At 42.0% G+C, this 15,126-nt stretch overlaps 1 long non-coding RNA gene across 1 annotated transcript in view; it reads right to left on the bottom strand.

Moving 5' to 3' along the window:
- Nucleotides 1-411: 411 nt before the first annotated feature.
- Nucleotides 412-15,126, bottom strand: part of LOC118470942 (uncharacterized) — a 33,646-nt gene continuing 18,931 nt past the window's right edge. The window contains exon 3 of the long non-coding RNA XR_004848135.2: nt 412-601. This is a non-coding gene — a long non-coding RNA (uncharacterized LOC118470942). The remainder of the gene's footprint in view (nt 602-15,126) is intronic.

Here is a 15,126-nt window from a genome sequence, read left to right as displayed (position 1 = left end):
TTTTCCTTTAATATCTGAGGCCAAGAATTTCATCTTTCAAGTATGACAGCAGAGTTGTGGCTAGCTGGGTGTTCTTTTCAATCTTTTGACCAGCCAGGATGACAAAGAGACAGAAATGAATAATCGTCTTTTCCTTCTCATCAACCAAAGCTGTTTGCCCTTGAGCAATGTAGGAAGCAGGAACCAGTCTACTGGCAGCTCCCAGGCTTGAAAATAACTGAATATGAAACAGACTGTTGCTCCTGGAAAAGAGAAAGTGTTCTCAATTGCCTCCCCTGGATGACTGTAAGCTTCAATATGTGTATATTCATGGCTTTGTAAGACGGTCCCACATTTCTGTAAACCTCAGTGTCTTGTTGTATTGTCATAAACCAAATCTAGGTAATGCAATAAGTCCAAACTGGCAAACGGGTCTGGGAAAGTACAGTCCTCTGCTCTGCATGGGTTTGTAGTCAGTGGATGTGGTTGCCGGATGGGGATAGTGGGCAGAGTATGTATGTCTTTCTGTGTGTGTACGTACATGTGTGTGCGTACAGTACTTGTGTGTCGGGTAGAGGGTCTAGCCAGCTCTCGCCTCGCTCCATTTGCCATCGAACCCCAGCTGAAATGAAGAACACATGGGAGCTGTTTTGAAGCTGCTTCAGTGCCAGTTAAGAAACTAAATTTCCCCAGTGACTTCTTACTGTCTCCCTTCAGCCCTCCACCCATCGCTCATTCTACCCTTTGTGCTCGGAGCTGTTCGCCCGGAACAGGCAACACCAGTCGACCTCAAAATTTCCATTCGGAAAAGAAAAGAAAAACCAAAATAAACAGATGATGAGGGAAAACAGAAGAAAGAAGTGAAACAGCATTTGCGTGCACTGTAGTGATGGGAGGGCAAATGCTGTGCCAACTGTGTTATGGTTGGCAAGCCTTGAAGTGCCTGATCAGTGGAGGGAGGGGAGGGAAAAACACACAGAAGTGGAGCGACAGGCCGCCTTACAGTGCGGTCGCCGGCCGCTGTATGTTTGAACCATGGGAGAAATTTCATGTGGTTGCAATTTTCATATTAAAATAATGGGGGTCTATCAGTGCCTGAGATGTACAGATGGGGGGGGGGGGGGGGGGGCTGAGCACCAGCTGCTGAGTGTGTGTGTGTGTGTGTGTGTGTGTGTGTGTGTGTGTGTGTGTGTGTGTGTGTGTGTACATTTGCAGTATTACTGAGGCCAGTATATATGTTAGGAGATATACTGTAATTCACCTCATAATAGCACCTAATAATGGCACTTCACAAATGCCACAGTAAATGGTACGCTGGTGGGGTGTGAAGAGGAAAATACAGAGTCCTTGAGTACCATTCTCAATTTCAGTGTTACAGGAAAGTCATTTTAAACATTTCATAACATAATAGGCTCAGATTGATGTTTGAGTCCTAGGATACATGTATCTGCCCATTATTTTTTATTTAAAAAAAAAACTGTCCATTTAGTGCCAACCAGTACTTATGCTGCTTACTTTCACTTTTGATCATAGTGTATAGTACTGAAGATTGTGTAGTGTGTCTCAAATAACTTTAAGTCTTGACTATGACGCCTTATGTCTTCAGACAAATCCAAATTCTGAAACTGTTTTCTTGGAATGATTTTATTACTGTTTCCAATTCAGAACAAGTTGACTTTAGAACAGTGGTAAAGTCACGTTGACTTGTAGGGTTGAATTCTAACCTCCCATCAGCATTTGGTTAATGAAGTAAGACTTAACAGACAGAGTACCAAGTGTTTTTAGGCTGTCTCGTGATTTTGTTACCACATTGATACTGTCCAACCTTAGTTTAAGCCTCTGAAGACCACTGAATACAAACATAACTTAGCGTTCCTTGTGGAGCTCAAAATTTCAAACCATGCTGTGATTTATTGTGTCTGAATCTTTGATTTCTGAGCCACATGTGCTGAGCTGTTTTTGTTGACCACATAGCTAAATATGATATCAACTGCTGCTGAGCACTGCCAAACACACCTTTTCATTCTGACCCTAACTAGAAAAAAAACACCACAAAGAGTCAAAAATGTCCCCAAAGACCAACAAGAAACACAACGCCAACACAAAGTGACATGAAGCCACACAATCACACCACAAAGGGACCACCAAAAACAGCCCCAACGTGACAAAATGTCCACAAGAAGACATGACACAGAGAGTTTATAATCATTTCTTCCAGTCTGGTGGTCCTTCTCCTGGAAAATGGAGATGTGGGGCTCAGGAGCACACTGTGTCATTATCTGTCCTGAAGAAAATACAATAGTTTGTTACCAAAATGCTATTTAGATTCTGAGAAAACCACAGAATCCAATTATACAGAATTTTCAGTTGCAATGAAAACCTAGAAAAGCACTCAGAGAGCGCAGTACTCTGCCAAGTCTGTTCATTCTCCCATATACCATTGTCAGAAATGCAGCATTTTTTGTAGAAATACAGCATTTGTTTATCAGTTATTGATGATCAGAAATCACAGCAACATAGAATGTAGCCATTTAAAAATCACGGCAACATAGAAGGTAGCCATTTAATATAGATGTACCCACAAACAAAATGACCTTGCGCTGAGCACAGGTGTGTGTTATTCATGTGTATGTTATGTACAGATAACGAATCGTGTGACCTAAATATGTAGCGGGCGGCGGGAATTGATGGGACTCGGACAAGTCCCAATAAGTCTGCATCGTCAGTTTGCAGTTGGATTGCAATCATGTGATCATCAGCAGGCAGCTGACGTAGTGTTCACTTGTTGTCATAGTTCCAGTTAACCGTGCCGCTATCTTGCAATGATGCAGAAATCTCTAACAAATCCGTGAATCCAGACTATAAGCTGCATCACTGCCAAAATCTAATCACTTGGTCCTTGTGTCATTTCTGACCTTCCCTGAAAATTTCATCCAAATCTGTCCGTTTTTGAGTAATGTTGCTAACAGACAGACAGACAACCAACGCCGATCGTCACATAACTCTGCCACATTCCTTTGTGGAGTAATTACGTCCTAAAAATAAGGGCTGCTGTCAAGTCAGAAAAACAGATATGGGATCTGTGAGTCAGTCACATGTAAATAAACTATACTTCTTATTATGTTCAGTGTAGCAGCATGAAAGCAGTCATTTATGGTCCTTATGCAGTGTTTGAATCAGCAGCATCCCTGTCAAAGTAGCACGTACACTGAATATTCTCCCTGCAGACTTCACTTATTTTGGTTTTTAGTTACCATCACATCAGGGTCAGTAGGGAGTTTAGCCTTTCAAGCCCTGCTGACCCTTCCAGTCCTGTTGGTCCATGTTGATGTTCTGATGTCATTTATCTTTCTCCTCTGGGATTTAAATCTAGCCTCATTTGTATGTGCTTCTGTATGATGGGTGGTCTCAAAGCTGATCCTCTGTATGTGTCTTTACTTTAAGAAAGCAAACCTACACACTCCAGCTTCCCCACAGTAATTTACTCCGTATTCATCTTCACTGACAAAGTCCGGTGACCTCTGACCTTTTATCTGCTGTCCTACAACTTAATGGATTTGACATGTGCCTTTAGTAAATGGAAATACTTTGAACATCATGGTGTCTGAGCTGCTTTTTTAAAAGGGTACTGATGAATTGTTAATGGGGGCTTTTAGGAAAGCTATTAAAGGATAGTTCCACCCTGAGTTTTGCACAGTTTCCCACTACATGTGCATGCGTGCAGCGTGACTAAAGGTAAGTTGAAATCAATCTTCCCAGAACTCTGTCTTGCTCCAGTGACGGGAAAACAACTGCAGGGACTTTTATGTCTGCAGAGTTGTTACTCTCATCACTAATAAAAATATGTCAGCCATATTTTACAAAGTCACAAGAGATCGGGTTTCACTGATTGAAGTGTTTTGCCACAAAAGATTTTCTCCAAACTTAAACCTACTCGTATTCTGCTTAAGGAACACAGGCACATTAAGCACTGCTTGCTTGCAAGTCAAACATTGGATAGAGATCTGTGGACAATTATATGTGACTGGAAACAAACAAAAAAGCAGCTTTTTGTTGATTAATTTTGCACCCCAGGCATGCTGTTGTATCTTTAAACAAAGAAAACTGTGTGGGTGTGTTGTGCTTGACTGCTGGAACACTGGTATTTGCTTTTGACCTGTGCCAATAAAAATTAGGTTTGATACAACTATCAGCTCTGTGAATGTACCAGCAACGCAAACACAGATCCACTGATACATGAGGGGAAAGAGCAGGAAGAAGGAGCGGGCAAGAGAACAAAACAAAGAGGGAGCGTTTATGTTTCCGTGCTATACATCAGATTCCCTCTCATTACTCCGAACCCAGATAGTTGCAGGGTTTTCACACGTCCTTCATAAAACTGTGTGGTTTTGGTTCCCCGCACCAGATGGGGTTTCTCCCTCTTGGCTGTCCATGACAAGAGGGTCCCAGGCCTGAGTCAGACAGCAGGATTAGTGGTAATAGTGTTTCGCCAGGAAGATGGACGGATGGGATGGGAATCTTGTAAGTTCTTAAAAGCGAAAAAAAAAGAAACCCCTTTCTTAAAAAAGGAAAAAAAAAGTTGTCAGTCCAGATTAATGACGAGGCTTTTTTAATTTGCTCCACTGGGGCTTGAATAACTTTCAGGGGATCTGGGGGTCATGTAGCCAGCTGTACCTTTAAGGGCCATGTCAAATTTTATTTCTTGTAAAAACATGAAAATCTCCACGGTTGTAATTACCAGGTTTACACAACAGATGAAGAGAGAGAAGAAGAAAAAGAAGAAGGAGGAGGGCTGGAAAGATGGTGGGGAGGAATGAGGAAGGGGAGGTTTGTGCTTGTCTGCTGGATGGAATCCAAGAGAAGACTTGGCAGAAGTGGTAGGATATCTGTGGCTGGAGGAAGGACGAAAGGTCTGGATACCTTTTAAAAATAGGCAGAAAGAGATGCTGATCTACATCCAGATCTTTACACTTCAAACTGTGGTCGGAAACTTGAAGCAGAGTTTTGTCTGCAACATCCAAGTCACTCCTGTACTTCCTTCATGTCGGTGTTTTGTGCAGTCGACACTAATCCTTGTCTGGTCTCGCTTGTCTGAAGCAAATCTTCTTGTTTGTTTGGTTCTCGGATGGAGTTTGACTTTTCACTCAAGCAGGAGCCTCTCCATCTCCGTCTGTGGTGGGCTGAGAGTGTTTGAAGAGAGGGATCTGTGTGTCACTTGATCACTTGATTCATTGCACATGTCATTATCTCAGAGGAGTATTTGTGTATGTGGGTCTTGTGGCGATTTATGACTGTGTCTTCCGAATTCATAACTTACAAGACTCAAGATTGACTGCGGTTACAAGACATTTTCAGAGAGGTATATGTGTACTGCGCATTACGGTAAAAGGTTGGACACCCAGTTGAAGGTTTTTCTTATTATTTTCTAGTTATATATAATATATACATATATGTTTTAAACTATGTTCTGCATTGTAGAACAGCACTGAAGACCTTCACGCTATTTAATAACACACATGATATTTTGATTGTTTTTATAACTGCTTTTGAAGAACCTTTTGAAGTTCTTTAAGTGCAGGTTTGGGCTGATTAACCTTCTTGTCTTACAGTAATGATGGGCACTAAGTTGAGCAACTTTTGCCATAATATGGATTATTATAGTCATCAAATAGTGCTATTTGCTGTGTACCAACATTACTTAAGCACAAGTGAATTCATTCTGAATACATTTAAATACAAAAACAGAAGTAGTGAAGAAGTCTTTTGGATAAGAACTGAAAAAAAAACATTTTCGAAAAACTCCAGTTGCCTTCATTTTAGCACTCAGATGTACTATGACCTTGGTGAGTGTGAATCTTCACAGACATACATAACTAACAAATAAAACACAGCCGTTTATCAAAAAACATTTGAACTGATTCGCTTTTGAAGTTGGCTATATTTCAATGCTGTTATCAAAGCAAACAGTGACTGCCTTTGAGAATCTTAATTCACTTGCAAGGACCACACCATTGATTTGAAGCTTGATTGTTTATTGGATGCAAAGGATCATTATGTTGGTGGTGACTGAGATTAACTGATGCGGTGTGAGGGAAATGCTTAGTCGGAGATCAACAGCAGACCCCCTAGGAAAAGGAGAAGACAAGAAAAGGAGGCAGGAGTAAAGGGAGGGTGGGGCAGAATCGAGAACAAACAAGTGGGAATGGCAGAGTGTTTATATAGATGTACAACAGGAAGGAGGGGGATTGAGGTGTGGTCCTGCTCCCCTCATCAGCTAAAAAAAAAATCTCCATAAAATGAAACATGTTTTTCTTTGTTAAACACTTTTTTTTGTTTACTTCTTAATTCCATTTTTAGTTTTACTACTGCTTATTGTAAGTTGTAACATACGTGACTTCTGAATTATTGCATAATAGCATAGCCAAGTGTATATCGCAATTAGCTCTACACGTCCATGTGATGCAAGCTATTCTGGTGCCAGCCCTGGATGCTTTGGTACTGATGCTAGAACCTGGGGGATGCTCTTTAATTGGACAGGTTGGAAACAGTTACTTAGAATCCTCTGTGGCTCAGTTGAGACTTTTCAAAGTCTGAAACAATAACCCTGATGATATATGCAATATCTCAGCCCTGGTCCTAACCTTACCATACTGGTGCAGCTACAGGGGCCTGCAGCTAAATACCACTAGGAACGTTGATGACAAGAGGCATCAAGAGAGAGCAGTCCCTGAGAACCATCATCTCCAAGGATCACCAGAAGTATCACATGAAGGCTCAACTGAAAGCTATACTGTTCTTTCAGAGGCACCTGCAGAAGCTCAACCTACCACAGCCAGTGTTGATCCAGTTCTGCTATCATCATGTTCATCCTTACATCATCCATCACTGTCCGGCACAGTGCCGCAAACAAACAAGAATTTTTGAGGACGCAGCTCATCATTTGTTTGACTGAAAAGATCCCCGACTGCAACCTTGCCTCCATTGATCAGCTACACTCCTTAGGGCCAAGCAGCACATAGGAAGGATCACCTCGGACTCATCTGAGTCCATATTCCATTGAGCCAAAGACTGAGCGTCACTGAGACTGCGATGATCAGTACTGCTCATGTTGCAGCTGGCCGTCTTCACATTGCATTACACGACCAGCCTAAGCTCTTCAGGAAATCATTTGTATTGCTCTGATTTATCTATTATTTCGAGAATATCGAGAATTTTCTACTTTACATAAGTTGAGCCTTTTACAAAATGTCTGTGGATTTTACCTCTTGGCGCTTACATGCACACAATGTCTGAGCTCACTTTCCCCCTCCTCATCCTTTGTCCGCAAATATCTCCTCTGTGAAACCCAACCGCAGGGACAATCATCATTCCTCAGCTATTAGCACCAAATCTTTGGCTGGCTCTGAATGTGAGGAGATGTTGTGTTGTCAGCTGGAGGGCTCTGGTTTCTCCCCAGATGAGTGGAGAAAGGGGTCAGTGACGCCTGTCAACGACCCCCAACGGCCCCTGGTTTCCTGTCCAGGGACCACTCAATGGCCTCCATTACGTGTCATTGAAGAACCAAAATGGCCTCTGCTCTAGATTTCCACTGCAGGGTCTTTATCGTGATAGTTGCTCGGCTGAAACACAAGAGTTTTCATAATGAATTCCCACTGGAAGCAAAAGCAAGCAGTTGAAGATATAGCTAAGATATACATGCACTGATATAGGTAATTTACTATGAAAGGCAATAAGGTTCTTTGTCCAATTCTGGAGATTGGAAATCTTTTCAAAGGTCTAATTTTTCTGTGCAGATGTTAGAGATAGCCAGCTGTAACTTGAGATGGAGCTGGAAAGTTCAGCCAGCAGAATGAAGAAGTTGCTGAGTTTCTTAGACTGCTTTAAAACAAAAAAGAAGCCTGTGGAAGTCAAAGGAAGCAACATAATGTAACACACAAAGCAGCCACATTAGTTTCTTCTTCAGTACTGTCTTCTGTCTGGAGGATCTGTTGTTTTTAGGTTTGCATGGCACTGCTAAGTGCAGTTAATGTCAGCGCGATTTTCATCTGAGCTGAAATAAATTCCTCATGCTTGACTCTGTGGGGATAAAAAGAAACTTGCACTTGAAATAGTTGTCTCATTGCTGGAAAGCTTAAAGCCCACATAGAAATGGAGAGAGTTGGATGTGTGGTGTGGCTTCTTTACTCATGAAAATGGTCCAAGAAGAGCTGTTCTGCGAACCAGCAGGAAAAACTTTCCACGAGTAATGTCTTGCAGCCTCCATGTTCACCTTTCTCATTTTGTGGGGCTCTTTTTTCGAGCCTCCTGGTGTCGAGTCGGTGGGTCAATATTTGCCTTTAACTTTTGACCTGCATGTTTACTCTCCTTTTTACTCAATTACTGCCATCACTGGAGTCTACCTCAGAGGGAACCAAAATCCTTGTGTTGGGACAGCAAATAGCGAAAGAGCTGTGTTTTTTAAACATGACATCTCGTGATATATAATGATTTATAGGATAGCCGTCAATCAGGAAAACAACATTACGTATATAAACACACCTTTCTGGAACTGGATCTGAGCTTGATTGAGTAGCTTCCAAACACCAAAGAGGATATTTTACTGTATCATCCTCGGTTTAACACCTGCCTATATTACAAAACTCCTCGCTTGAATGCCGGTCATTCTGGATAAAACTGTATTTGGTTGGACTTTAAAATGTGGTACACAGGAATTTGTGTAGCCGTGGAGGTATGAACTGACGAAGCCTCTCAGTGGAGCCTCTTTTTGAAGAATTCTAATCCTTGAATTTTAAGCAAGAAAAATAGAATCATGTAGTTGCATCTGCTAGCCAATCAAGTTGCATTTTACATCCATGTCTATACAAAGTTACACAATATATGTAGTGGAGACTTTTAAGTGTCTAAGTTGACTGAAAAAATAAATAATTGTCTCAGTATGTGTCCACATGCTTGATAATGAAACTGATTCCAACAGAAGACAAAGTTGTAGCCATGACTGGACACAATGCTTCAAATATGCTTCAAATAACATGGATGCTTTGCACATATCGTTTATCCAGCAGCACTGATGATCTAAACAATCAGCATAGTTTCAATGCGACATTCAAGATTAGTGTCTCCATTTCAGTATCTGACCAAATGTGAAACATGGTCACCATCAGCCTTTTTCCCCCTAAGTTATGGTGTTTAGTAACAGCCAGAAAGTTGTTTTTGCAGAACATGCTGATGTCACAGTGAACTGAACTTTGACCTTTTGCATATAAATTAGATTTGTTAATAATTTATTACATATGTGTGTCATAAATAGCATATGATTCTTTAGTTATGTCTAAAAGCATGTTTGATGTTTGACCACCAGAATCGAATCAGTTCAGTGCTGAGTCCAAGTGAGTGTTTGTGCCAGATGTAATGAAATTCACTCCATGTTGATATATGTCAAGCATTTAAGAACTATGTTTTTCCACCAACAGTGAATGTGAAACAGTAAATTTCAGCGAATCACAGCCAAATGGTTACAGTTATAAACGAAAATCCATGGCGCATCTCCTTTATTAGCAAAACTGTGCAACCACAGCATTAACAACTAGAACTAAGTTTGCCTTTACTACAGTTACTGCTGTTGGAATCGCTGCCACCTCCATATATATCACATGTCCATGTGCATGCAGTCTGTTGACAATCCAGACTGCTGTGACCTGCTTTAAATACATCCCTAGACTTATAAGCTCATTACTGCTTTGCTATAATAGCAGTGGGTCAGGAGTTCTACACACACACAAGAATTACACACTAATACTGTGCATACACCTGTAGCACATATACACAACCGCACCCTCGCTCTGCTGTGCGTTCTGCATGCCTTTGCACAAACAGAATAGCGTTTTCCTTCATGCCTCACATGCAGACATGAATGCAAGTGGGGGAAAGAAAGAAGCGCATACACTCATATCTTCTGCTGCTCATCCATCTGTACGTCCATTCATCCCGGCTCTAAAGTTATACACAGCGTAGCAGAAACTGTTTGTACAAAATTAGAGGTGAAACCACATCCTCTCTGATTGAATCCGTGGACCTGCTGGGTCTCTGGGTGGCTGTGTGCAAACAAACGGAGCTGGATCATTACAGCAGATGCACACACACACAGACACACACACAATCATGAATACAGGGCCACAAACACACACCGAAAGTTGGCTTAAGGGGATGAAATCCTATACATTTATCTCTAATCCTTATCGATACTCAGAGCCAATCAGCTCCACACACACTTGTACAATGTTTGTTTTATTGCACATGTTTGCTTAAGGTAAGATAGAATACGAAGTTAATGGGTTTGTTGGCAAAGTGACAACACAAAGGAGATGCCAGAAACTTAAGTCAAAGTATTCATGTACGTGCGCAGCAGCTTTTGTGTCAGAACCTGCATGTGACATAAGAACTTTCAACGGAACAGAAATGATTATGGCAACTGTTGGACCCAGATGAACAACCTTTGATCAGCAGGTCTATAAAGAACCATCATGACTCAACAGCCAAGCGCCATAAAATACAGCCTTATCATTTGTGTGTTATTCCTCATATTGTTCCAGTTCCTCGGCCAAGTCTGTCTGTCTCACTGCTCTGATAGCTCTGGTTTCTGCACTGACTCATTTAGCTGGCTTATATAACGGAGTGATGAATACCACCCTCCTGCTTGCTGTTCCCATCAACCCCCTCCTTCACTTTCTTTCTTTTTTCTCCACTCTTTCTTTTCTCCAAATCCGGCCTTCAGTTCTCTGCCGCCTCACCACATCCACGTCTCCTTGTCTTTCTGTCCATATTAGTTCTCTTATTGCATCTCATAATTAAACCTTTCTCTGCAGGTCATTTCAGAACATTTCTATACAGGAGACTGTCTACAAAACTCAAGCTAGCAAGCAAGATGAAATCACAAAATAACCCTCAGACAAGAATTTCAGTGACAAAAACCATTTGTATGGGATAAATCTTTCCAGATGCTTTAACCTAGGATGCCCCAAGAATTTTAGGGGGTTGAGGAGGAGTAAAACCAGCTGTCATTTGAAAAGAAGAGATATAATTACAACTGATTTTCTTGCTATGATTTTGACAATCGACCAATGGTGGGAAGAATGGAGATTGGCTGTAATGCTGAAACGCTATTTTAGTTTCGAATTCAAAACCGCCATCAACTGACAGGCCTTACATCATGTAGAAAACTGATAGAAATGTGGGAAGCCCGAATAAAGAACTATTCAGACTAATGCAGGGCACATTTATCTATGCTGTCCTCAAATCCCACATGCACAGATGCTCCGTTCGCACATTTCTTTTTGCTAAAATCTGGTGTGCACTGTCATACTACAAGCAAATCCTGCCTGACGCATCTCTGCTACACCTGACATTTGTTCCTATGTTGAGGCATCATATGGTATTGCTGCTTTGATATCGATTTCTGTGGAAAAAAAGAAAGAAAGTTGGCTGGTGGAATCAGCACTGACAGAGCTTAATGCTTCAAATAGCCTGGCTTGGGAACCAGAAACTTCCTTCCATCATAAATTTCCCTTGGCAAGCTTGGTAAGCAATTCTCAGAACACTGTATTATTGAGCCTGTTGACTATTTTTCAAGGTCAGGCATCTTCACACGCAAGATAGATGCCGTGGATAGGATCACTGTCAATATCTGCTGACACATAAATCCAGGAAGTACAAATGTTGATGCAGTGTGGCGACACAGTGTCGCAAGCTCAGTTTACACACTAAGATAATTCTATACCGAAAGTAAGACCACTGTTACACCTGCAGCACTTTACATACAAAAGTGACACATTCACACCATTGAAAGTAGTAACAATAATCTGATACCATGGGTCGTCTAGGAAAAAAGAATCTCATTTTCTATCCACAAGACCCAGGCTGCCTCCCTGACCTCTGGCCTGGAAGCTGCTCAGTAATGGCTTTGCATGTGGCTGTGGGAAAGTGTTGTCAGTGATAAAAGCGAGGAAGATGAGTCAGATGAGTCAGAGGCGGGTGTCAGAGTGACAGCATATCTTGTTTGGACAGCAGCTTCCTCAGTTGTGGAACGAGTGATGGGCGGGTTAACTGCTGCTGCCCCCTGTGATCAGCAGGAGAGGATGTTTGTCTCTCTGCATGACTTTTGCAGTTTTGGTCATTTGAGCTTTCGCCAAGTTTTCTTTTGAGATTTGTGAACAGTAACATTGCTAAAAATAAATCTTATAGGGCAGTCATTCAGTCAAATGGATTTATAACACTCACTGTGAAAAACATGCAGCTAGCTTGCTAACATTGTTGTCATGCACTTCGTGTCAGCCGCTAACTTTCTGTCAGGCACCAGCTTTGTGCTAGTTGCTAACGTGTTTGGTGCTAGCTATGACTGTGTTTTCATAAAACTGTCATGGAAAGTTGAGGCAAACTTTTGAAATTTCCCAAAAAATGTGGATAGGCTTATTTTTTACCTGCTTGGTAGTGAATAAACTACATAGGCGATGCTATGCATGACTAAAAAACAGAGTAGAAGAAACCACATAAACCAGCCTGGTTCAAACTATTTTGGCCACAAAATTGTAATAATTCTTCTATGCCAGCATGTTTCATGCTGTCTGGAGGCAAAGATTAAAAAAGAAGTGGAAACAGCAGATCAGTTCTGTTAGTTAAATGTTCACTACATCAGAACTTAATCAAACAAGTCCAAAACCACCTCCGGTGAGCATGTTAATCACAAAATTTGCATTATACAATAACTTTGTGTTAGTCATCAACTTTGTGATAGTTGCCAACTTAGTGGTTTATTTTGTGTTAACATGTAGCATTTTGCTGTTATTAGGGCTCTTTGAACCACACTGAATAGAAGAGAGAAGTGAGAGTGAACCAGACTCTGGGCAATGGCACTAAAATGATGAGCTAAAGATGCTGAAACACTCAGCAGAACGGACAGAAACTGTATGATCTGGTTGTGATTTTCTACAGGTTTGTCACTAGAGGTGACTCTTCTCTCACCACCTGTAGTCATTTCACCCATTGTCAATATGTAAGTGTTCATTTGTGTAGCTTTAAATAAAAAAGCAAAGCAGCCCAGTATTCCTTAACTGCATTCATGTCTGTGCCTCTGCAGGCCTTTGTGGTCATCTCAACTCCCCTGTTTCAGAGCCGCACATCACGTAAAGAAGCCCCATCACAGCACTTCACCTGCTGTTCCCAGCATTCCCCACTTAGCTGCTGTAATCCTGGGGGCCGTGGACAATATAAACATACACAGTGGATTACGCTCGGTGTGTCTGTGGTGTGTGTGTGTGTATGTGGGATAAAAGAGATGAAACAGAAGATGACTATTCTCGGTGCAGCGTAATCCATTTGCAGGCTGTGTGTGTGTGTGTGCGTGTGTGTGTGTGTGTGTGTGTGTGTGTGTGTGTGTATGTCTGTGTGTGTCTGTGTGTGTGTGTGAGTTCATGAGGGGCTCTCTCACCAGGTAGGCCTATTCATCTTTGATGACGGTCTGTGTGCATGGGGCTTACTGTAGATCCCCAGCTCTCCCTCTCTCTCTCACACACACCCACACACACACACCCACACACACCCACACACACACACACACACACACACGCACACAGGCACACAGGCACACACACTTAACTGTATGCGACAGGGCCACCCAAACTTTCTGTGTGCTCCTTTTACTTCTTTTTCTTTTTTTGTGGTTTCACAGGCCATCTCTATTCAGCAAGAGATCGAAAGCCTAAAATAGTGGAAAATTTAAATGTTTCTGCACACACATGCGCATGGCCCACCCAAGGACAAATGTTAGCAGATTAATGAAGCATGCAAATATCTAGCGGCTTCATCCAGATCTGTCCCCCCCCCATTGTGTCTCATTCACATGCATATGGTCCATTAATATGAACGTGAAAGGGCCTGTACTGTATGCATCATTTGAATGGTAATGCTTGAGAAAAGATGTATTGTTTTGCTGTTGCAGGAGATGTGGGGAGGTGGATGTGGAGGGGTTCCATCAGAAACCTTGAAGCAGTTAAAACTTGTTAATGAACTTGAGGGGTTTAGCACCGGACCTGCACAATAAAGTCCCCCTAAGCATGAAATGGGAGGATGGGTTTCCTGCTGCTCTCCGCTCACATACACTCTATCCTCCAATCCGCTTCCTACCCGGACCTTTTTCAGATGTCTTGACCCAGGGAGGCAAGGCAAGGGGGGAGTTTAGTGGATGCAGTGTCCAGTCCTTCTCCTCACTCTGGCCCGACTCAACAACAACAGCTGAAATGGCTTGCAGATGTGGCTTCGCTCGGCTGATAAATTCTTTGTGAACTCAGCAGACATTAGGGGGGACTTTAGGGGGCTGTTTGCATGTGTGAGTTGAATGGTCACAAGTATAGTGTGTGTGCAGATGTATCCGTGTAGCTAGCTTGTATCCCTGATCTCGACCCTGAACCAATTGGGATTTTATATGTACACGTGCATCTCTGGTGTGTGTGAGTGTGTGTGTGTGTATGTGTGTGTGTGTGTGTGTGTGTGTGTGTGTGTGTGTGTCCAGCCCAGGTCTCAGTAAAACATCAGACCCAGTGTGTAAATGTCTTTAGCTGCTGCTTCCATTGATTTATAGAATTCTATCAAGTAGACGTGCAGAGACAAAGTGGGGAAAACACAAATCTGTCTACTGGCTCCTGATACAAACCAGGATTTATTTAGCAGCAGTAAGAATGTAGGTGGGCTGAGCGAGTCAGTTGGTCTATGTAAATTTTGTAAGAAGAAATCTTTGTTTTACAAGTGAATGCCTTAGCAGTGAAGCAGACTCTCTGGTTTTTCTGCAGCTGTTATGACCAGTAGCTTATAGCAGCTAGTGTTAGTAAGAATTATCTATATATTGCTGCTTTACTGACACTTATGTCAGCTTGCTGGTGCTAGTCTGTAAATCTCAGTGGCTTTCAGACTAGTACACTCTTTTCCTCTCTATGAGACATATTTGTTATTTCCTGCTCATGTTCCTACAGTGAAGACAATCCCTCCAACTTCTAAAGATCACATACTGTTCTTACTGGTCTACAGACCTGGAGACCCCAGGAATAAGGCCCTCACTGGGGCTCTCTTGCCTATTACATATACTTGCTCACTTTATGGTGT

The sequence above is a fragment of the Amphiprion ocellaris genome, chromosome 16 (assembly GCF_022539595.1).
Source record: "Amphiprion ocellaris isolate individual 3 ecotype Okinawa chromosome 16, ASM2253959v1, whole genome shotgun sequence".
In the NCBI taxonomy this organism is placed as follows: domain Eukaryota; kingdom Metazoa; phylum Chordata; class Actinopteri; family Pomacentridae; genus Amphiprion; species Amphiprion ocellaris.
The sequence above is the reverse complement of the archived record's forward strand: the minus strand, read 5'-3'. Positions and strand labels throughout refer to the sequence as shown.